Source organism: Manacus candei, unplaced genomic scaffold (genome assembly GCF_025592945.1).
Source record: "Manacus candei isolate 608988 ecotype Guabito, Panama unplaced genomic scaffold, ASM2559294v1 h1tg000028l, whole genome shotgun sequence".
In the NCBI taxonomy this organism is placed as follows: Eukaryota; Metazoa; Chordata; class Aves; order Passeriformes; family Pipridae; genus Manacus; species Manacus candei.
In genome coordinates this window covers 21,703,880-21,728,493 of record NW_026138076.1, presented here as the reverse complement: position 1 = coordinate 21,728,493, position 24,614 = coordinate 21,703,880, and the positions used below count along the sequence as shown (strand labels likewise).

General features: G+C 38.1%; 1 protein-coding gene across 8 annotated transcripts in view; it reads left to right on the top strand.

Annotated features, from left to right (window-relative positions):
* PALLD (palladin, cytoskeletal associated protein) overlaps positions 1-24,614 on the top strand; it is a 201,944-nt gene that overhangs the window by 118,792 nt on the left and 58,538 nt on the right. Inside the window, exon 1 of one of the 8 annotated variants that reach the window (XM_051790150.1) lies at positions 16,840-17,815. The exons of the other annotated variants lie outside the window; for them this stretch is intronic. The gene's annotated coding sequence lies outside the window, so the exon portion shown is untranslated. Of the gene's footprint in view, positions 1-16,839; positions 17,816-24,614 lie in introns of those variants that run through there. 8 annotated transcript variants of the gene reach the window in all.

Sequence of the window (24,614 nt, the reverse complement as noted above, 5' to 3'; positions counted from 1 at the left end):
CAAAAATTAATTGAGGGAATTTAGCCTCATGTGTCCCCAAATTTTTAGTTGTGTTACATCTGGATTGCTGTTCAGTTAATTTACATCAGCACTCCCTGCAAATTACCCAGTAACAAACATTACATATACTCCATGAAGATCTAAAATATGGTTCTTGACTTATAAAAAAAATATAAAAAAAAAAATTCTCATCCCTTTTAATACCGTAGTTTAATCCTACAATATTTTCCCAATCAAAATAAATTTCCTACATAGTTTGCGTGATTGATACCACTTTTATCTTCAGTACTTTCTCAGGTAACCTTTCCCTTCTGATTTTGTAGTTCTTATGCACTCACCTTCTCCTCACACATAGATTAGATTCTTAATTGGGTGTTGTTGCTGCTTGAAATCTTGAAGCCTTTTGAGGCAAACCTGAACATTGAGTCTTTCTCCCTAGGGTGTCTTGTACGATTCCTGGGAGTGAAATATGAGCTTTTTCCTGTTTTTCTTCACAGCAGCAGTTCCATGTGGTTCCTTGCTAGGTAAGGACTGCTGAAGTAAAACCTGCTGTCACCACAGGTTTTCTTTTGAATCTTCTGGCATGGTCATCTATTTTATTGTATCAGAAAGGAGGCATAGCAACCACACATTAGCTTGGAGCTCTTCTCCTGGGAAGCTAGAAGAGTGCTGTGGGCCTGTCATGAAGAGATAAAGACGTCCTTCAAAGTATTTACTCAGCTAATTCTAAATGAATATGGCTAAACCTTTTTCCATGATCACTCTCTTTCCATTCTCACCCCCCGCAGTGTAACTTACGTAAATGAATTCTGCAGAGAGTGGCTATTTGACAATCACTGAATAATTGAGTAAGGAATTTTGTTTATTTTATTTTTTAAAGCACAAAACATTTGTAAACTATTTCTACAATAAAAATTGAGATTTATATTCATTAATTTATTATTATTTGTAGGAATTGCAGTAAGTCTAGTGAGAGAGAGGTCATACAAAAAGACTCATTGCAGCTACAGACAACTATTAGTTGGAATGCCTTTTTATAGGTCTATAAAATATTCAGTGAGAGATATTTATAGTTAAGTTTACTACTTCAAACAGGTTTAGTTTAGTTTAGAAATTTCTGTACAAGAAAGATTGATCCAGTTTAGAGACAGTGGTATTTTCCTCAGCCCAGACACTCTGATAGTGGTCCTGACAGTATATCAATCATGCTATAAAGTATTTTCTGTAAATGCTGATTTCAGTATTTAAGACTTTTCCCAAAGTCTTCTAGCATAAATATCCTATGACAAAATTCAAAATGCTAACCAGTTTCTACTAACACAGTGGAATATCTTGGAGAGAATTAAGTACCCTCTCCTTTTCTCCTAAGAAGGTGAAGGAAGAATAGATTTTACAGAATGGCAGAGTATAAAGCTGTAAAAGGAACACAGTAGTTCTTTCAGAACAGTCTCCTCATAAACTGAAGACCTTACAGCAAAATAAAGTGTTCCATTATACAAGATACCTATTGGGAGTTCTCATCATGCCAGACCCAGAAAAGTGTTTGCTTTGGATAAGGCAAAGAAATAATCCAAGAATATGTTTGGCAATGAGTACATTGGGGAACTGCCTCATTCTCCCTCACTCTACCACTCATTGAATCCTAGTGTTTGGGGGGATTTTTATGTTTTGTTTTTTTTTTTCCAAAAGAGATTCTGCTAGTTCTGCAAGTTCAAGATAATGATAATAAAATGTTGTAAGCCACATATGTTAGTGTAGTGTACATTAATCATAAGGCTGTGTTTTAACAAAAGGTGTTATGCATCTGCAAATATGAACTATACATGTTATATAGTGTTGTAACAAAAGCCTTGCTGCAAGTATATTATGTTTTCAGTTTAATTAAAATAGTAGAATTTTGAGGAAAAATATATAATTTTCAGTCACTCTCTATTGGCACCTACCCATTGCTGGGGAAAAAGTAAGCCAACCTTGCTCTTAGAAGTCTAGTTTTAGTCAGTGAGTAACTCTCGGTTTATTGATAGGAACTGTCTGCAATGCAGAATATACAGTTTTTGTGATATGGAATAATTCCCATTTTCTATGGGTTTGGGGGCTATTTTTTGTTTGTTTGATAGTGATTTGTTGTGGGTTTTTTTAATATTTTGATCATGCTATATGTAATAAATGGTGTTGAACTGCTTTTAAAATAACTCCCCTGGATAAATGCGGTCGTTGAATTAGAAGATAAATTTGCTTCAAGAAATTAAAAAGATTTTCCAGTTATTGTTCCTAGTCAGACAACTTCCATACTTCTGATATCAGTAGAATGTGAATATGTAAATGATTATTCACCAGCGCAGCTGTGATACCATTAATTAAACTTCCTGCCCAAGAACAACTTTGCTGCAGTTGCACTTGCTCTCACAATGCGTACTTATAGAAATCCATGAAGCTTTTGGCATTCCCAGACTTTGGCCTGCAATACTGCTCCCTTGGCATATCTCCTCAAAGGAACTTTTACCTTTAAAAGTTTTGGTTTTGGATCCCTAACCATGGAGCACTCCTCGTTCAAACCTCACATCACAGTCTTTGTCATGCCTCTGAAATACAGCTGTTGTGTCTTGTTTAGCTTTGTCAAAGAGAGGCCTTTCCCATGGCCTAACTAAAACAGCAAAAAAGGAAATATCAAAGGTTGTTAGCACCTATGTGTCACCAGTTAACAGATGTTATCTGTCTACTCCATCCACATTATTTTAGTCCACTATAATTTTAAAGGCTAGTTACAAATTCAAGTAGGATGTTAAAAACTAGTAAAACCATGTGAAAGCAAAGTGTCACTCAAAAGAACTCATGTAAGACAAAAAAAAACCCCACCAAACTTGTGATTTTTTTTTTTTTTGGCAGAGAACGATCTTTTTAAACCATGGGAACTACATACTTACAAAGTTGTTGTACCTAATGAAAATCTATATAGATAAATAGAATTTCAATGCTTTTAAGGAAGTCTATGTATATACTTCTTCATTGAGTTTTCAGAATATTTTATCATAAACCACCCCATGATGGCTGTTCAAATTCATTTTTAAGATACTTCCAGTTTGGTTTTTATTTAATTTTCACTTTTATCAATCAAAAATACTCTTTTAGAGAAGACAAAAATGTAGAATGCTTCAGACTCTTCTGGATATCTGCAGATTGATATTTCTATCTTACAGCAGAAGTGGGGACATTTTATTGCATGTTTTAACTGAGTTTAAAATGAAACCCACTTTTTTTTAATAGCACTGCATAGGGAGAGAGTTAAAATTTTAATCAAAATTCAAGATGAAACAGCAGAGGTCTTCTTTAAATGTATGGTACAATCTTTTTACCGGTTCTGGTCAGGGTAATGAAAAAAAGAATTAAAAAAGGCCAGCATTGAGTGTAAATTAAATAGCAAAAAAAGCAGTGATGACTGTGAAGTAATTTAGAGTAAGAGGTCATTTACATATTAGGGAGACATCAAAACCTGCAGGCTTAAATCACACTTCACAGATTGTACAAAACTGTTTCAATAATCCTGGCTGAATCAAATGTAGCATTTTAATATTCAGGCTTACAGCAAGGTAAACAAATTTGTCTGAACCATACTTTCTTTCTCAAAATGAAGCTTTATGATACTATATCCCTTTGCAGTTTACTTTCATCTCAGCGGAATAGCTGATGTATGCAAAAGTTAATGCTTCCCAAATATACTGGTAAGAAGCCCAGAAAGAGATGTACGGTGCAAACTCTCTCAAAGGATTTCAGTGGAAGTCAAGCATATAAGACTGGGCCAAAACCAAAGTTAAAACTAATTTGGACAAGTTTGTTTGTTTATTTATTTCTACCCATACATATGCCAAAAAATTGCATGAAAAGGAGTTTATAAAGTCAGGTACTTTTACAGTCTCCTATGATTTCCTTTAATTCCTGCTCTCTCACCATACAGAATCTCATTAAGTTGCCCTATCATCATCTTGAAGAAACATTGGGAATGAAGGTGAGATAAATGCCTCGCTTTCAGTGTTCAAGACTTGTATGTGTGATTCAGAATGTGATCTCTAGGACAGTCCTGCTAAGCCAGTACCAGTCCAGAAATCTAGCATAGGCCATTCTATGTGCATGATCCATGGATTTCTGACACACTGGAAAAAAATCTGGCTGAAACTATGGTGTCACACTGAGCATGTGCAAAGATGAGTTTTTGGTAGGAAGGGGTTTTGCTTGTTTATTTTTAAATAAAAGAACCATGATCTAGCCAAATATAGACATAGTTTAATGTAGAGAAAAAGTCTTATTTCTGGCACTAGTAAGATCATCTGCCAAATAAATTAATTCTCTACAGAAGTGCTCAAATACTAGATTGTTCTTAAGATGTAATAAGCACATTCCACTTTAATTAATTTCAACTTCTAAACTTTAATTTCAAAGGTAATTTTGCAAAGTGGTGAGAAGCTGAAAGTAGGCTCTTCTAGCAGTGTGCTGTGGACGTCTTTCATAAAAGATTATGCTATACTTTGAGGAACATATTACCACTTACCAACAGACTGTCTGAATGCTTTCCCCACAAAACCATGGAAAATGCCCATGCGTGATGGGTTTCACACCAACACGCTGGGCATAGATGAGGGTTGTGCTGGTTTTAGTGTCTCTGGTTGCCATACACAGAAGAATCACTGATGCAAGAAGTTTTGGTCTGTAAACAAATTATCATACAGTGGTGGAAGAGCTCTCTTAAAAAGCATTTTGATGCAGTTTATAGAGTTGGAGAGTAGTTCGTGATCCACTAAGGAGAAACACTAGTCAACAGTTTCTGTGTGTTTAGAACAATTACATTCCTTTTTCTAAGCCAAAACATTGCCATCACCATTATACAAATGTAAATCTTTCTTGAGAAGTCTGGTTCTTTTCTTTCATTTCCTGTAGCATGTTAGCTACAGCTTATTTCAGACTGTTTTCTCTTAAGCTCCCAGAAAATGTAAACAGAGCATAAAAATTTTGTCTACAAGTCTTCACAGAAAGTAGTTCTGAACTCCTACTAGGAGTGCATTACCCATAAAATCAGTTATTGCAAATTACTATTGAAGGTTTTTTTCTTTTTTCTTTTTTTTTTTTTTTTTAATAATGTATTTTACTGTCTAGGAAACAGAACCTGGTTTCTAAAATTAAGTCTGGACAAAATGAGGTCTCTAACTTGTTGTGCTTTCACAGTCCCAGTCTTCAAGATGCATGTCTTTTTGTTATGGATTTTGATTGCTCAAAAGTTCTGTTCAGCTCCTGAGCATCCAACAAACATGACTCTACAAAGGAAGATCTTACTAGTACAGTGCACCAAGAGAGCTAATATAAAAATTATTTTGTATTGATGAGGTAATTTCGTTATAATGCTACTTTATTCTCTGTTTAGGACTGTTTGATCTGTGGATCTTCTATTTGCCCAGCAGACTGAGATGAGTCAAACTGTGGAATAATACTGTGAAGTTTTCCATTTACAGTCAGCTTCAATTTGCCATTTCTTAATTTCATTCTACCACTCCTCATAGTACTCTGTGTTTATTTATTGTTTATTTACCACTTGCAGGTATCACTAGTAATGCATCATGTATTTCTTTCTAAAACCAGACTGGAAAATAGTAGTCTACTTGCAGTTGATAGTGATTTCTGCTACCACTCCCTGTATGTCCACCATTTAGATGATAACATGTTGGCAAATATTTTCCAAATCTAGGTGCAGTATGGCATGCCAGCCATGCATATGGAGAACAGTGCTTCCTATTCCCATGAGTTTGTGCCCAACTCTCTCAGACATGTGGACTGTCCTTGACCGTTGCTGTAGATATAAGTAAATGTATGACTTCTTAACAATCATAACTGCATTACATTTCAATACAGCTTTTATCCAGGTTTCTCCCAGGATAACTTTCAATACTTTGGCACTGAAAGTTCTGGCAATACTATTTTAATATGAATGCACACAAGTTTCACTTATATATATATATATATATATATATATATATTATTTATGTATTTGTATTTATAGATACTATTAATGTTGTTCGTATTACTCTGTAATCAGAAAAATATGCATTAAGATTATATGATATTTCAATTTGAACTATAAATTCATGTGTAGTAATTAATTATTGTTGAACAGACTCTTGATAGTAAGCAAACTGGTTTTGCTTCAATAAAAGATAACATTTCTTTTAGAATCCCCCATTTCCTTAGATGAAAAATCTCTGATATTTGGAAAAATGTTTTTTTTTTTAGATGTGGTAGTTACAGAGTTATCAAAAGCTATTCTATTTCTGTTTAAATATTAAATGCTACACTGCAAATTTAGGTATGTAGCATACACTACAGTTCTTTTTTGTATCAGCGGTCTGTTTTTCTTATCATGGTGAAAATGCCAATATAGGAATTTCTTGTCTCTGTCTTTCCTGTGATTGGATTTCAGTAAAGATTTTGATACTGTCTCTCACAGGATCCTTCTGGACAAAATGTCCAGCACACAGCTGGATAAGCACATCATGCGGTGCGTGAGCAATTGGCTCATGGGTCAAGCACAGAGTGTGATAGCGAATGGGGTGACATCAGACTGGTGACCTGTCACTAGTGGGGTTCCACGGGGCTCCATCTTGGGCCCTGTGCTCTTCAACATCTTCATAAATGACTTGGACACAGGACTGGAAGGGATACAAAGCAAGTTTGCAGATGACACAAAACTGGGAGGAGCTGTTGACTCCCTCAAAGGCAGAGAGGCCCTGCAGAGAGACCTCGACAAATCAGAGGACTGGGCAATGACCCACCATATGAAGTTCAACAGGGGAAAGTGCCAGATTCTGCACCTGGGATGGGGCAACCCCAAATGTACAGACAGATTGGGGAATGAGAAGCTGGAAAGCAGTGCCACAGAAAGGGACCTGGGGGTCCTGGTTGATGGCAAATTGAATATGAGTCAGCAGTCAGACCCTCCTGGCAGCCAGGAGGGCCAACTGTGTCCTGGGGGGCATCAGGCAAAGCATCACCAGCCGAATGAGGGAGGGAATTGTTCCACTCTGCTCTGCACTGGTGTGGCCTCACCTTAAATATTGTGTGCAGTTTGGGGCACTGCAGTATAAGAAAGATATTAAGCCATTAGAGAGTGTCCATAGGAGGGCAACGAAGATGGTGAAGGGCCTTGAGGGGAAGCCATATAATGAGCGGCTGAGGTGACTTGGTCTGTTCAGCCTGGAGGAGACTGAGAGAAGACCTTATCACAGTCTACAACTTCCTCATGAGGGGAAGGAGGGGCAGGTACTGATCTCTTCTCTGTGGTGACCAATGACAGAACCCAAGGGAATGGCCTGCAGTTTTGTCAGGGGAGGTTTAGGCTGGATATTAGAGAGATTCTTCAGTCAGAGGGTTGTTGGGCACTGGAACAGGCTTCCCAGGGAAGTGGTCACAGCACCAAGCCTGACAGAGTTCAGGAAGCATTTGGATGATACTCTCAGGCACATGGTGTGACTCTTGGGGATAGTCCTGTGCAGGGCCAGGAGTTGGACTCGATGATCCTTGTGGGTCCCTTCCAACTCAGCATATACTGTGATTTTGTAAAATATATTTTAATGGCCACTTTAACTGCTCAGATTAATTTTAACCTGGGAAATAACATTCTTTCCCTTTGTCTGTGTCTTTGCCTATGGATACCTATACATTTGGATGTATACATTCCATATCTTCCCATGAGAGTTCTGGGAGAAATTTGCAACAAGCAGTAATGTCTTGGTTTCAGTGTGGACATATGTGTCTTTCAAGAGTATCTAAAATATTTAGAAAAATAAAAATATATTAAATCTACTGATTTTCCATGCCCCTGGCAGAGTATTTGGAACTAGATGATCTTTAAGGTCCCTTTCAACCCAAACCATTCTATGCTCCTATGACTGTATGATTATATATTGGCCAAATCAATTTGTCAGAATACTTTGAAATAGCATATTTAGCTAATAAACTGAATGCAGCAAATATAGCACTTATTAGTTTTTAGGGAGTTTCAGGGGACTTTTGACTGGTGAGCCTGCTATCTGAAAAATTACTAGATGATATAGAAACTGTAGTATTATCTAGAATAAAGAAATTAGAATAATAACATAATGAACATAAATGTGACATTTTGAAGGGACAAACATAAATGAAAGTAGCATCTCACAAATCTACTCGAACTATTTAAAAGAAGTGACGAGAACCATGTGGATGAGGGAAGTCCAGTTGATACAGTCCAATGGATTTCCAAAGGTTTCTAACAAAGTCCATTTTGAAGGGCTTCTGAAGAAACTAAGTAATCAAGGCTTAAAGGCTGGACAAAATATGTCTTCTTGCCCAAATAAAAGTAAATGTTTAAAAGAAAGTAACCAGAAAGAGAAGTAAATTACCAGTTTTCAAAGGAGTAGAAGATAGAGTTGAATTCCACACAGAACTGTGCGGAGTCTGGCACTGTTCATGTTACATTCTTTTAGTTCCAGATCACTTATGTTTCAAAAACCAAACCAAACTAAAAACCCCTGCCTCTAAACAAGGAAAAAGTAAAAAAGGCATTCAGGGTCTTTATGTGCAACAGATGTGTTTTATCAGGTTGAGCTGGATCGAGTGTGTTCACTGGGGGAGGCAAAGGAAGCGCAAATTGGCAGCTACCAAAATGAGAAGATGGCATGGGAAACAGGTATGCTCTTCCTGCTGAAACGTTGCCACTGAGGTCAATGGCAACAATTTCGCTATCTGGAGTATTTAGAGAGAGGAAACCTGGACTTTGAAACCCGTTTGACCAGACAGAGAGAGGACTGGGACCGTCATTGAAAATCAGTTGAGTAGTAACTTCCAGATCTCTGGGAGATCGCCCTTTCGGCAAAGGTAGAAACCTAAGGTTTTGTATTCATTTATCTAAGTTTTTAGGTAGCTTTCTTGAGAGCATCACCAGTTCCTCATGCAGCAGAGACATGCTTTTATTTGCCGAAGGGTAATATGGCACAACAGCAGAAGAGTAAATGTAGAACAACACCTCAAAGGTCGAAGGATATGTCCTCCTATTCTGAACATATCTCTCATGGTGTCATTTGTTCCATTCAGATGAACTGATGTCAGGTGACAGGGCCTGGACAGTAAATGGCTTGCAGAATCAGCAGTGAGTTATTTGTCAGTAGCCTGAACACCTGCTGGAGATGATGGAGTAGTTCTGAAATAAACTGATACTGCTGTGGCCCTTAGCAGTAGAGAGGATGAGCTCTGTGAGATAGCACTTTTTGTTTTAAATGACAATTTGACAATTGTATGTCCTTGTGATCTTCGTTTAATTTATTCTCAATGCATTTCTGTATTTTTGGATTTCAATTTTAGCATTTTCTTTGTCAGTTATGATTATATTAATCTTGAAAAAGATAACTTGAAACCAGGAGATCCTTCTGGACGTAAGTGCTACTAAATTGTTCCTATATGCTTCTTATTTTGCTTAAGTTGTTTGGTTTGTTTGTTTTTTTCTGAAGTAAATTTTAGGATGCTGGATATATATGTAATGTAAATGTGATGTGGTCAATATATTTATTCTCGTGCTATTTTATTAAGCCGTTTCCTTAATTTTTTCTAGTTTGAGAGTTTCTCACAAGTAAGCAAACTTGTTCAGAACTCTGTTGAGCATAAGAATGTAATATAAAAATACCAGTCATTTTCTGTTGAGCTGAAAATACAACTGGCTTGGGTGCAGCTGAAGGAGTCTTATAGGAAGGTGGTTATAAATGCATCTTTGTACTCTCCCTAATTTTTTTTCATGCACCTGCGCCCAGGAGCCATCACTATTGCCCTGTACATCAGTGACTTAAAGCATTGCTCTCTTTGTTCTAATCTACTTCTTGTTTTCTGTTTCACCCAAAGATCCATGGGAGCTTGCAATAATGGAAGGACTTTTAACATTACTTAAAGACTTGTTTTCATAACGTAATAGTAAGGAACTATATTGAGAAATACAGGAATGCTTCCAGACTCCCAAACAGAATTAGAAAGATTGAAGTTTTGCTATACCTTCTTCTTTAATTTTTTCAAAATTCTGTTCCTTGCCATGTTGTGTAAAAAAGGACTATCTCACAATACATTTACTAATTTAAAATCATCAATTCATTAACAGTATTCCTTTCAAGGAGTTACAGATCAATAAACTCCTTAGTCAGATAGAGACATCTCCGTGTATAATTTTGTTTCAGCTGTCACTGTGGACATATTCAGTGTATATTCTCTCGAATTGACATTTTCTCATTTAAATTTAAACAAAAAAATCACTTCCTGCAGGATTCCTTCATATTTGTTTTAAAAAATGTCTATTATGTAAATCCACTCCAAAAAGACTAAAAGATGTGAACAAAAAAATACAGTGACCAGCAGGGCTGGTTTGGCTTTTTGGGTTTCTTTCGAAGGGGTTTCCCTTGCTGTGATTCTTACTTATACATGTACAGTAAGAGTGCAAATTCTTTCTCAATAAGTACCTAATGTGCTACTAAAACTAAGTATCAAGCAACAGTAGTAACATAGCAAGAGTAGCAACTTTCACTGACTTCCGCCAGGTAAGCTGCTCTTTATAAATGCTACTTTAAAAAGTTTCAGGATATTTTGAGCGTAAAACTAGTCTCGCGTGCTTTCATCATATAGCATAAAAGAACAGTCACTTTTTAAAAAGCAGGTAGCACTCTTGAGGGATTCCTTTTTCTCTGCGGAAAGCACCAGCGAAATTCCCAAAGGACGCGCTGTAACATGTTCTAAAGAACAATAGAAAATATGACAGGAATCTGTGAGTTTTTACACTGGAACTTCATAGCTTCGTTTTCCTTTGTCTAGTTGCCAGTGGTTCGCTCACTCTGCCCCGGCAGCTCGAGCAGCGGTGCTGCCCGGGTTGCCCGGCCCGGCCCGGCGGCGAGGCTGCTGCTGCTGCTGCGGCGGAGCGGCCGGAGCGCTGTGGCGGCGGTCCCGGGCGGGACCCCGCTGCTGCCCCGGAGACAGCGCGGCTGCCCGAGGGCGGAGAGCCCTGCCTGCCCCGCCCGGCTGGCGGAGCCCGGGGAAGCTGCTCCTTACATGGGCATGGCCGCGGCTGGCGCTGCTCGCCCGGGGCCCGGGCGGGGTGGCCGCTGGAGCCGGGCCGGGCCGGGCCGAGCCGGGGGCGGCGCGGCCCGGGGGGCTCAGCCAGACAAAGAACAGTCCCGGCAACCAAATAAGGAAGTTGGAGCTGGAGAATTTCAGAATAGGAGCAGGGGGGTAGATGACGGGGAAGCCGGGGAAGAGGTCTGTGTGTGCAGGGAGCTGCTCTGTTGTTACCAGCGGAGTGGCAAATGCAGGGGATAGAGGCTCGCAGACTTCTCCATATCTTTCTGTGATCTTCTGCCAGCAAAGCTGAAGAACTCAAGCTGTGTTTGTCATATTTTCTCATATTTCTGAAAGCTCTCTATAGATTTTTGTTTATAAAGGAGGGGTCTTTGGCAGGCCCCTTGGCTAGCAGACTGAAGATAAATGAGTCATCCTTTGCCAGGGGGAAAGAATCCCATTGCAGATAATTTCAGGCATTACAAAAAGACATTATGAGTTTTTGTCTACTGTAGTGTTCTAATGAAAACTTAGAAATTCATCTAGAAAGGGTACACATGCATCCCTGAGTGGCAGAAGTGTGTGTGCAGTTGAGAGCAGTAGTAGAGAAAGAGAGAAAAGAAAGAAAATAAGTTCTAAAAAAACCCCAAAGTGTGCTGACAATTCAGATAAAAAAGCATTTCATAACAATATGAAATATGGATAAACATTATGGGATATTAGAAATACAAATAAGATACGGTTTTAAACATAGATGTAGAATTCATATCCTGTGATCCCAATCCACAGTGTCTTGGGACATTGATTTTTTACTTATACTGACTGAAATTAAAAGGTCTTATTCCTGGTGGGAAAAGACAGAGAACATTGTTCACTTTTTCACTTCAGACTTACTTGGAGCAGAAAGAGTAAACACAAGAGAAACATTCAGAAGATAAAGGAGCAGCTATGATCTCTACTGACTGTGTGAAAGCTAGAATAGAGAAAACTAAATAGTTGAGGGCACAAATTTCAGCAGTAACTTTTAACGTACTGGCCTGGTTTGCTCTGGTTTCAAAACTTAAGCAACAGAACATCTCCTGAATTCACAGTCTTTATAGCAAACAATTACATGCACTGTGAGCTTGACATCTTAATGAAAAGAAGTAAGTTATGCCTTGATCTTGAAACTGTGACAAGAGCAGATCATAAACTGCTACTGAAAAACACTTAAAATATTGCAGGGAAGCCTGACTCAGAAGGAAAAGCTTCTTTATCTCTCCTGACAGGCCTCACAATTATAGCAGCTCTAAGTTACTGAAGTGTAGCTAATTGAAAGATACAACACACTCACTATTACCATATCAGGAGTATTAAAGAAGAGAATGTAATGTTGAGATTTGAGTTCAGAACTGGGAAGGACTTACAGGTGACATTCAAATTGCTGTAACCATCTGTGACTTTATATAAGCCTTCTACCAATTTTAGTATCCAAATTTGTACGTAGACCTGTCATAAATCCATAGTAATGCTTGTAAATGTCATTTTCAGTATCCCAGCTGAAGAGTGCTATGTCAATTTTACTAAGGAGTGAATCGTTTTCCAGGTTATATTTTGTTATATTTAATTTCCAGAGCTCTTACACATTGCTGTACCAGTAGTTGTGCAGGCCAGGAAATCTCACGGATTACTTAGAGGCAGAACAGACCAAGTATGTGGGTATGAAGTGTCTGGGTACTTTGGGAAGTTATTGGGATACCTGACTTCTCTATATGTTTGTTGTTCAACTGTCACTGTGCCAGTTCCTTGTTAGAAAGTGTCTGCATTGAAGACTGATGGTTTTTCTGCATGCTGTCATAGGGGTTACACAGTAAGTCTAATCAATATGATTTAAGAGATTTTTTTTTACCCTGAAGACCTTTGCTATTTTAGTTCAAAAGGTGAAATAGTGGTATAACAAAGAAGACTTAAGCATGAGTTGCTTCATCACCATGTACATACACAAACAGATGCACATATACATGTATTTCCATTAAAATAATAATTGCTGTCATCAAAATTTTCTCAGCAATAGAAACTTCTAATTTTTGTTTTTATCTAGGTATTACTAGAAGTTTGGAAAAAGACCCTTTGTTGTTGTTAAATCTCGTTTTCATAGATCAGAAACTTTGCAGTATGATTTGCTGTCAAGTATAGGCTCTAGCTGTTTTTTCCTTTTTGTGAAACACATAACTTTAATGGTATGTACTGGCAGAATTGAAAGTGATGGGAAATGTTTGCTCAAATAGTCTTTCTTGCAACAAACGTGATCTTTTATTTTCCAGAACTGCTAAGAAAAACAAAAGCCACAAATAGCTTGGTACTTCCAATTCAGACATTGGGAATTTCACCAGCAGAAAATAATACCAAACAAAGCAGTTTACAGTTAGGACCTCAGTGTCTGCCAACACCAGCCAAGTCAGGTAGAACAGGATACTTGTGTTGAGAGTATCTTAGATGATGCAGGACATAACATATTGCTTCAGGCTGTTTGCACAATCCAGCCTGCGTGGCGGATGGTGGGGACCTGTGTTCTTGAGCAGCAGATGTGTGTTCTATGCAACTTACTTGTAATACCAGATTCAATAGACTTTTGAAATAGTGCTCGATGCATTGGACTGGTACATATTTGGCAATTGCCATTTCAGAGGAGTAGTTAGTCACTTTTGCTTTTAGGAAATCCATACTGGCCTTCTAAAGAAATCTTAAACTCTCATGCATTCCAAGAAAATCAGTGTCCTGTTTCTGGCTTAGTAATCCCCATTTGAAGCTTTAAATGTTGTAAGGTACAGTATGGGAGGGCATGTAATTTTATGGAGATACTTTTTATTTTAAATAAAAATTTGAAAATCCACAATTGTTGGCATGTCAAAGCTTATTTTGCACAGCTAGTATAAACAAGATGCATTTCTCTTATTTAAGAAAAACAGGGAAATTGCTGAATTGAGCTCTATAAATCACTGAATTCAGTCAGCTGCGTATGAATCAGTTTGGAAGTTTGTAAGCTCTTTCAATTCCCTCTTCTAATCAGTTCTTCAGGGTCTATGTTACTGACATTTCCATCTGAGCTTAATGATTCTTCTACTGTAATATTATGCACAGTTCCATTGTGGCTAGTTGAATACTATTTGGTTGCTTTACAGACCTGCCTGTATCCTTGAATTAATGTCCAGTTTTTAAAACGAAAAGAATCTCATGTTATGTGTCTCCCCCATGTAGAAAACACCATTTGGATCTCAATCACAGCTTCTTTCTAGACCTCAGAATTTTTTAGATTTGGGTTGTTGTTGTTTTTTTTTCTTTTTAAAAACATCCTCATTTGATTTTAAAAAAATTTGAAAGATCTCAACTAGTATGATCAGAATTGCACACTCCAGTGTAGCTTTAAATGTCCTTGTTAAATCACCAGCTAGGATATTAAATTTTTGAATATCTTAATGAAGAAAACACAAGGAGGCAAATAGAAGGAAGGAAATAGAAGTATGTAGTTATTTGTAGTATAGTACCACCTGGAAATTAGTTGTTGTGAATGACAATGTATGTACAAGTTATTAAAATATACTTTCTTCACTGAAGATACAATGCAGGAAAAAAGGTTGCATTTAAATGATACAAATTATTCTGTAGTAGTTTAAGAACTGGACAGGCTCTCTCATAAAGTCCATTGGGTTGTTTTATCTTCATTTGTTCTCACTCAGATTGCTGAGCAAATAATTACTTTGTGTAAGGTTTTCTCTCTGCATTTTCAGCTTTTCTTTCCTGGAGGCATCTGGTTTTGTACTTTAAACAATAATAATTTCATTTTATTTGCGGGGTGGTATGGAAAGTAAATCTTAATTTGTGAAGATTCTCAAAGTTAGAATGAATGCTAGCAAAAAAAAAAATTCCAGCACTTTGGTAGTTGTCTGCTCTGCTAATGACATTTACCACTATCTCCACTGGTCCACAGAAATGATTTGCTGGGATCTTTTACTGCATTTTTCCAAAAGCTGGCTGTTTGTTATAATTATAATTACATTTTAAATATTTCATTTACATATTAGGACTTAATTGGAGTTGTATACAATTGTCTTTTTATGTGTCAATTAGTTTCTCTTATTTCTGTTTGCCAGTCATGCTGTACACATAGTTGGAAACTTCTTAAACCAGAAACAAATGTTCCTGGGTCTGGAATGATAGGCAAAATTGTTTACAAGAAGAATTATAGATCATATTAGGTTCTAAGTTAAGTATGTGGGTTGTTTTCTTTTCTCTTTGGATCTTTATCTCAGTGTTTGGTTCCCAGTAAGCTCATCTTCATTTTTACTTTCCATGCACAATTATGCTTGTAGAGTCACAGGGAAGCAAGTGTCTTGAACTAAGATGATGTGCACAAGCTATCTGTGCTTTCGTCTTCCATCCCCATGAACTGAACATGCATACGTGCATAGACATAAAATACTTATGTGCAAAATATGTAAGAGCTGTAACAGAGGAAAATGTCAGAGAACTCCTCAATGCATGTCTTTGATGTGGTATTATCTCAATCTGGTGTAATCAAATACAAAGGAGAAGGTACAGCCAAGAGATGTGAAGTCCAGGTACTGTTTTTCTATCATTGACTTTTCCTACTGTACATCAGTCTGCTCTTTCTTGTGTGTTACATTATCTGCAGCTACTACTGGCTGAACTGTGTTCTGCTTATTAGATAAAATACTGTTCTCGACAAGCATACCTGCCCAAAATCATAGGCATACCTACCCAAAATCATAGAGAGACCTGATCAGCCATGAGTGATACTCTTTTTATCTTTATACTGTCTTAATACTGTGTATGAGCTACCATGCTTCTTCCCCATAGTCACATACCCCATTTGGAAACAGAGTGCTGGTGTAGTGCCAGTCTTCTAGCTGCCAGGATCTGGCATGTCACTCTCTGTTCTTGCAATGGGGAGATGCTTTATTTTCTCCTCCCTAGTTGGCAGCATTCCTCTGTTCTCCCTGTTACATTCTGGAGTGACTGAGTGATGTGGATCAAGTTCTGAGTACTAAAGAGGACTTTGTGGTGAAAAGGGGTGAAGGGGATTGAGTAAGTAGAAAGATTTTCAGTGACACCTTGTTCTCCATCATCCACTGTAGAATGAATTTTCTCAGGTAGAAGTCTTGCTCATCTTGGAGGTTCATACCAGCTGGAAGAATATAGGTATGGTGATGTTCCTGTGTAAACCCAACAGATTCCAGGCATCCAGAGCTGAACTACAATACACACTGATTGGAAACTGGAGGTCAAAGAAGAAAGAGGACCACCCTTGCTTTGGGCTACCCTAAATCTTTTAATCATTGTCCAGGATGTTGGACGGTGAGATAAAAGGCAGCATGTTCTTACACTTATTTGCTGTTCATGATGTAGAAAACACAAATGATATCACTGATCACTTCTGGGGCCTAAGCATGGAATTGTGAATAGGTATGTTATAGATGTATCTTTTGTGATTATCCATCTTGTTTTGAGCAGATGTTTAAGTAGATGTTACTTATAAAACTGATGTTGGCGTGTAATCTGTAAAAAAGCACTGGACCCAGATCAAGCAGATTATAGCAGGAAGGGTATGAACCAGCAACAGAAATCGAGCACTCTTTCTCTCCTTGGGGGGGTAAAAAAAAAATAAATCTGCCTTGAAATGATGCCTTTAATGCAATATGTAGTAGTAATTAATGTATTTAGAGTAAGTGTTTGACACTCTGGAAAGTTTTGCATAATTAGACCACAAAGCAGCAAGATTTTTATATCATATAGTAAATGTTTTCTGATCTCTGATGTTATTCTTTGGCAAGTGAAGAAGATGCAGGAGACTATTTGTAAAACAGATGACTACAGTGCAATTGCACAATATGCTTTGTTCTGAAAAGAGTTTTAAATTCAGTTTAATCTGAAAACCTGAGGACTTGGTAGTGATGAGTAGTGACACAAGTGTTATTTTAAAAGACCTGAAAAGCATTAAAAGTCTTAAAAGGATAACTTGAGACATCACTTCTGCAGTTCTACGTTAAACGTGTAGCAATCCCACCCGCTCTGTCGTGCAGGCAAAAATCATGTGGAAATCATGGAAACTTTTCCTACGCAGATAAGGTGATGTAAATTCTCGTGGCAATACTTTTGTGTAGCTGTATGGCAATATGGAAGAGCCTGGGATGTTTTCTCTACGCTCTAGGGAGCTGCAGTGCCTGCTTCTGCTCTAGTAAAAATTTCTCAAGCTTTTCTGCGGGCTACGGATGTCGGGTTCCTGGAGGGAAAAAAAGTGAACTTCCAGCCTGGGACTCGAGACTTTTTTGGCAAAAAACGTGTCACGAAGTCCCTGCAACTCCGAGGGGAGAGTAAATAAGTCTGAGGCTGCGGCAACGGCGAGAAATGATCCCGATGGCGGCTCGCAGCGGGAAACACACGTCTCGCTGCCGTTCCCGGCAGCCTGGTACCGCCTCCCGCACACATCGGGGAGCCCGGGGCGGCGCGGGACTCTTAACGTGAAGCTGCCGAGTGGGACGCGCCGGCGGCGGCTCCTCAGTGAGTCACGGCGCGGTGGCCGCGCCGCCGGGCCCGCCCTATATAGCGCCGGGTACCTGCGGGCGCCGCTCCGCTCCGCCCCACGCCCGCCGCCGCTGCCCGCTCCCTGGAAACTTGCGCTCGGGTATGTGATAACTGCCCGCTCAGCCTTGCCGAGGTAAGATGGCAGGAGACTTTCACCAGTTCGTACGTGACGCGTCTTCTTCAGATGAGGTGAACGCACAGCAAAAGCGGTGATGGGAGGCAAGAAGTCAGGAAAAATGAAATCATGCTGTAATCGGACCGGGCAGACCGCCTTTCTTTCGAGTATTTCTTTTTTGCACGACTTTCCTGCCCTTTTAGTTTGCCACATCGTCTGTAGTCGCGTTCGAGTTTGACTGATGCACTTTATTTGCCGACCCTGGTCATCCCCTTGGCGTTTCCAAATGCAGAAAGGATGCTGTTGTGGCGCCAGCGGCTCTGTGCATCTCTGTAGCTCAAGACTTGCTAAATGAGTCCTTAGTAAATACAATAGAGCAGTTAAATATTAGTGCTTTCGCAGCCTTCTTTGTAGGAGACTTCTGTAGGAGCCCGATGATAGTCCTGGATGAAGACAGTTGGTACTGGGCAGGAGACTTGAACTTTTCTAAAACTACTTAGCAAAATTAAACCAAAACCAAACAAAATATTGTTTGTTTGGGAGTTTTGGGAGGTTTTACTGTGGTTTGGGGTTTTTTTTCTGCATGTCTGTAAGGAAGACATATTTGGTGATCTAGCACTGATGTACTCCTCTAGATACACTTCTTTTTGTCTAAAGTTTATCACTGAGTGTTGAAAGGAATTTGGTGTTAATAATTTTGTAACTTATAACAGTAACAGTTTTGGATTCTTTCTTTTTCTTTTCCAAGTCTTCAGGAAATATTTGTTTAAATTTTAGTAGTGAAGGCAAAAAAAAAAAAAAAAAAAGGAAAGTTTCCTGGCAGCAGGCACATAATTGGAAAGAAGGCTGGGAAAAGTAAGAGTGGCTTTCCTTATAATGATGTGTTTACAGAAACTTGGAAGGCCAAGATATGCATTGGCTATCAAAGAGAAACCAACGTCTGCTGTTGGAACATTTGGGTCAGCTTTATATTAAGGAATATGGCACTGCAGAGCATACATCTAAAAATAGGAGTGGACACAGTCAATGTTTCATTAGGCTTTGAGGTCAAGAGACTGTTTTTCCATGGTACTCTGTGGCTGTATTGAACTGAAATCATGAGTCCTGGGAACAAACCTTATATTTCTGAAATTAACTTCATAAGATATATTACATATTGTGCAGAAACTTTTATGTTCGCTCACAAGTCTGTGTGCACAGAAATTCATTGGAGGTCTAGGGTGGGAAAAGTTATGATGATATTCTTTAAGGCAGTCCAACAGTTTCCAGACATCCAGAGCTAGTCTGTGATTCACAATGCATACCAGACATAGAAGGATTAAGATACAGAATCGATAACAAGAGGATGGAAAAAAAAACCCAAAACAAAAACCAGAAAATGTTAAATGGCTCTCAACACGTTGGTTGATTGTATCTAAACCACTTCACTATGAAAAAGGGTGCAAATACTTGTGAGAACAGCATTCTGAGAGAGATTCATCCTTTGGGTTGGGGAACAAAACCTGAAAGAACTGCCTGTGAAATAATATTCTGGTACTAATTTTCCTGACCAGGAGGAGAAAACCTGTGGGAAAAGGTAAGGGCAAAGAGATAAGAGTTGGAATAAAAAAACTAGAAAGATGGGGTAGGAGGTATACAGATGTTCTAGCAACTTTTGAAACACTTAGGAATATGCAGATAGGATTTTATTGGAATTAGGAGTGTCTCATTTGAATAAAAACATTTCTTTCATCTTTGAGATAGTAGAAACCTGATAATCACAAAGTCAGAATTTACCAAGTTATCATACATTGCAATCTGACAGAGAAGTTTTCCTAAAATTGGAATGGTGTATATGTGGTAAAGGTTTGTTAGCAGTTGGCAGATATATGACACATAACTTTTCTTGTAGCTTTATGAGAGTCAAGACATTTTTTTGTCAGTCAAAAACTGTTCTGAAAATTGAGGTGTGTTTTAACTAACAATTAAAGAGCACTGCTGTAAAATACGTTATTATGTTCTTATATTTAATGAAATCCTAGAAAATTCTCTATTATCTTTAAAATGTTCTTAAATTTCTCTTCTTTTTTTTTTTTTTTTTTGGTAAGAGCAGAACAGTTATTCACATATTGTCCTGGCCAAGTTCACCTTGCTGGACACTCATGCACCTATTATTGTGGGCCTATTATTTTTTACTGGCCTGAGTCAACTGTTTTCTCTTTGTGATGTGTGATGACTGCAGCATATAAAACTTTGCAAAGTATTATTCTAAAGTAATTACTTATTTGTGTAATTACAATTATTGCAAAGTAACTATTGAGAACTATGGTTCCAGGTAGCAGAAAGCAACTCACTATGATGGCGTGAAGGGCACAATAGTCTGCTCCACAAACAAGAGCGTGATTGCAGTTTGTCATCCAGTTTGTGGTCTGTGTGACTGCAGCAGCCATTTCTAATAGCTGTGTAAGCTGTGTTAGAACAGCATGCCTCCTTTTTTGTAAGGACACAGTGGTAAATCTGATGAGTAATGTTCAGCTGTTGGGCTTTAGGCATTGTAAGACCAAGGGAGTGGTCTGGGTGGAATTGATCTATGGGAATGTTGATCAGCCCACTTACACGAGGAATTTCTTCTTTCTCTCCTCTACAGAATTTCTTTCTATTACTCTGTTTCAGAATGATCCATGAGAGACTTACCTTATTGAGCTTACCTCGTTCTCAACTGGGCAGAGTAAACTGATCTTACTTGTACAATTGTGTGTTTGATGGGAAATTATTGTATTCCTCAAACAGCAACTTAATTTCTCATCCAGTTCTGCTTAAATTAGCTGCTTTGCAATTTTACTCATGCCAGCATTAATGTGGATCCTGGGAGCAGAGTAGACCGTCAGTCAGTGAGATGTCATGTATGCAGATTTCCTCTGTCTGTATAGCATAATTTCCTTGTAGATTATGAATATTTATAGACACTAAATCTGAAAAAATATGAAGATAAAGACCTTTGGTTTTAACAAGTTGAGTTTCTAGGATAAAAATGTGTAGATAAGGGAAGTGCATAGGGTGCAGTGCGAAGAAACTGTCTGAAAGAAGAAAATAAGCATATGTACCATTAAGTTGCATGATTTCCATATGAAATATATTCTGCTGTTGTCATGTGTCATTTCATTTGCTGTTTACTCTCCAAGAAAGGAGACTTCAAGTATTTGGGGACACATGGGACCTTTACTGACCTGTGAAGAGTTGGTGGCCCTAAGATTTTGTTTTCCCAATAAAAATGTCTGGGTTGTATGGAATATATTAATTGATAATAGTCCCATATATTCTTGAGAACGTAATAACTGGCTAGAAATCTTTCATCCTGGGAATATTATTTAATCAAAATGTGCCTACAGAATTTTTTTATTCATGAATCATCTTCTATCTTGTAAATATTCCCGCTTTCTTAACAGATAGCATTTCAGTGCTAGATTAAGTAATAAAGTTCCCTTTAGAGTGAAGCTCCCACTCAGTAATAGCAATACTGAGCAATGATTTCATAGTGATAATACATTAATTTGGAAGAATTAGGAAGAACACATACAGAGCAATTACTAACCAAGTTATAGTATGCCCAGAAGACACATTTTAACCTCTTACTCTGCAGAAATTGAAGAAGAGTCTTGTGACCACAAGTGTCAGAACTTCCTGGAGCATTAAAGAGCATTTAACATTTGGGTATTCATATAATTAAAAATATAATTATCATAGAAGAAGAATCATAAATTCAGGCAGTTCTTTTTACATATGAAGTCTACTTTCTGGATTAGCACATAAATAGAAAATTTAAGAAATATTTTTCCTCCACACTGTTGTCTAGACACTTAATGTGATCCTTTTCCCACCTGCTTGAGACATTCTAGCCTTTGCCAAGGCAGGAAGTTTGTATTTCCTTTATTGAAGCAGAAAGTGATTGTAGTTAGTGTATTGTCTATGGCACTCCCCAGTGCTTCCCCCTTCCACAAAGGGAAGGAGTTTAAGATAAACAGATTTTATTTTTATATAAATAAATAAATACAGTGGGCTCAATTTCTCAATGGACTTTTTCTGGCTTATACACTTGCATGAGGTGAGCCAAGAAAAAACTGAATCTGCTTGCACTAGTTTTCATAGTGTGCAAATCTCTCCAGTGGTAATTTGAATAAGAAATCTTGGATTACCTTAGATTATTTTATACCATCCTCTAGTAACAGTCATTCAGAATTCCTGGAAGTCCTTCCCAGGACATTCTTCTGAGCCTGGGAAATTGTATTCATTCACATCACCGAAATATGTTCTCCTTGAAATTCCTCCTTGAAATGCACTCAGGATTTTGTTTGTTACCAATTTCAGAAGATGGTGTACATTATATGTGCTGGTCTATAGTGTAGGATAAGGAAAAAAATCAATTCTTCTAATTATTCTCTTTGAGAAATAAATCTTTTATCACAGTTCACTATAGTATATTTCAAGCAGAAAGTGGCAATATGGCGTTGAGTTTATACCTCAGCCTTAAAAATGTGGAAGAGTTATTTAGTTGAAGAGTTGAGTCTGTGCATCAGGAGCTGCAATACTGCATTGCCAAAGTATCCAAGTTTTGGTAAATGTTCCTAAGATGGCACATCTTATTTGTCCTTTAGGTATTATGTAAAGTAAAGGCTCTTTAGAGAAAGACTATTATTTGCAGACACAATGTGTCAACCAGCAGAAATGTACAGGAAAAGATTTTTTTGGTTTTCATTGGCAATATGGTTACATTTTTTTCCAGACTAAAATGTAAAAATAGAGTAACACACAAGAAAACTGGTTTAGTGATGTTAACATTTATAACAATCAAATTCACTGATACTCATCTTGTGTGCTGCTGTATCCATTAAAACAACGCAGTACCTGAGGTGTGTGTGTGTAAAAAACAGGAAAACAGAGGGTATTACATTTACCACATTAGTATTTACCTCTTTCCTTTTACGATCTCAAGTGAGATTTTTTACAATCTTTGCATTTACAAGAAAATGACTAAATTTTGTTCTAAAACGGGTGGCCAAGAAGGCCAATGGCATCTTGGCCTTATTAAGAATGGTGTAACAGCAGGACCAGGGAAGTGATCATCCCCCTGTGCTCGGCACTGGTGAGGTTGCACCTTGAGTACTGCGTTCAGTTTTCGGTCACTGACTTTAAAAAGGGCATGGAGGTGCTGGACCATGTCCAACCAAAGGCAACGAGGCTCATAAAGGCCTAGAGAACATGTCTTCTGGGGAACGGCTGAGAGAGCTGGGTTTGTTTAGTCTCGAGAAGGGGAGGCTCAGGGGGACCTCATCTCTCTCTACAACTACCTGAAAGGAGGTTGTTGTGAGGTGGAAGCAGGTCTCTTCTACTGTGCCTGCAGTGAGAGGACAAGAGGAAATGGCCATAAGCTGAGACAGGAGAGATTCAGGTTAGACATTAGAAAACATTTTTCACCATTAGGGTGGTCAGGCATTGGAATAGGTTGCCCAGGGAAGTGATGGAGTCCCCATCCCTGGAGGCATCTGGATCTGGTGCTGAGTGATAGTGGTTTAGGGGTTACAGTGGTAGTGCTGCATTGATGGTTGGACTTGATGTTCTTAGAGGTTTCTTCCAATCTTGATGATTCTATGATTCTATAAAAGCATGGAATTTAGACGAAGATTCAGTCAGCTGGATTTAATTTTTAAATTGCAATTTAAAATTAATTTCTCTCCTGTGACAAATACACTCAGAGAGCAAGAAATGCATGCATGTGGTATCTAATGGGCTGGAGAAACTTCATTAGGAAGTTCTGTCTGGATTCTAGTCAATAGAAAAAGAGTATGGAATATTTAGATTTTTTGTACTTTTTCTGCTACAGGTTCATTTAAAAAGTATGATCCTAGTTCTCCAGACACACTGAATACAGAAATCTGGTTTAAATCAAGACTCACATATGTTACAACAACTTTTCTCAGGAGAGCCAACCTGCTGATTTTAGGCCAATCTTTGCGCTGGTCTTGCTCCTACCCATTTTTGCACCTTAATCACAACTTGGAAGACTTCTCCTTAACAAAGCATCATTATGTTCTTTCTGTAGTTGGATTTTGAAGTATTTTTAATTTTTTTACTCTATGGCTGAATCTGAATTCTTCTGAATAGGCTGAATCACAATTTTTTACGAGAGGAGATAATGCAAGTATGTTTCTGTGTGCATATGAATCTAATGGTGTGTGAATATACGTGTGTGTGTGTCCTTACACAGCATAAAGTAAAAATCTGTATCTGACACATGAGGATCATTTGTTTAAAGCAGCTATTCGAGTGCAAAACACTTCTAATAGCCAACTTTGGCTAGCAAGGAGATTCACCAAGGCAACATAAAAAGTTTTGCACAAATGAAAGGAGAGTTTCCTTGTGCAGAAACCCAGTGGTGCTGCATTTCTTCCAGCCCACCTCACTATACTTATTTTGGCTCTGAAATATAAAGCCTTTCTTTTCAGTGTTTGAAGGCTTCAAGAGGGCAACTTGATTTATGATTGTATTTTGTTTTGACCAAAGATCTAGTGAAATTTTTAGTACAAGTGAGGATATGAAAATCCCAGAGGTGGTCATAATATTTTATGGATGGGGTACTTTCACGCAGTCTGTGTTTGTGTGTGATCTGTGTTTCCTGTCAAAACTTCTAGGGAATTAAATGAAGGCGTGAGTTACTTGGTATTGCATTACTGATGTTAAGTCTGTTGCTAGATGATGCCATTTATTTCTGTGCAAATCTGAGGTGCCTAAACCAGAATTACATAAAGAATATTTAAAGGGGTTATTCAGAAGTGTTCATCAG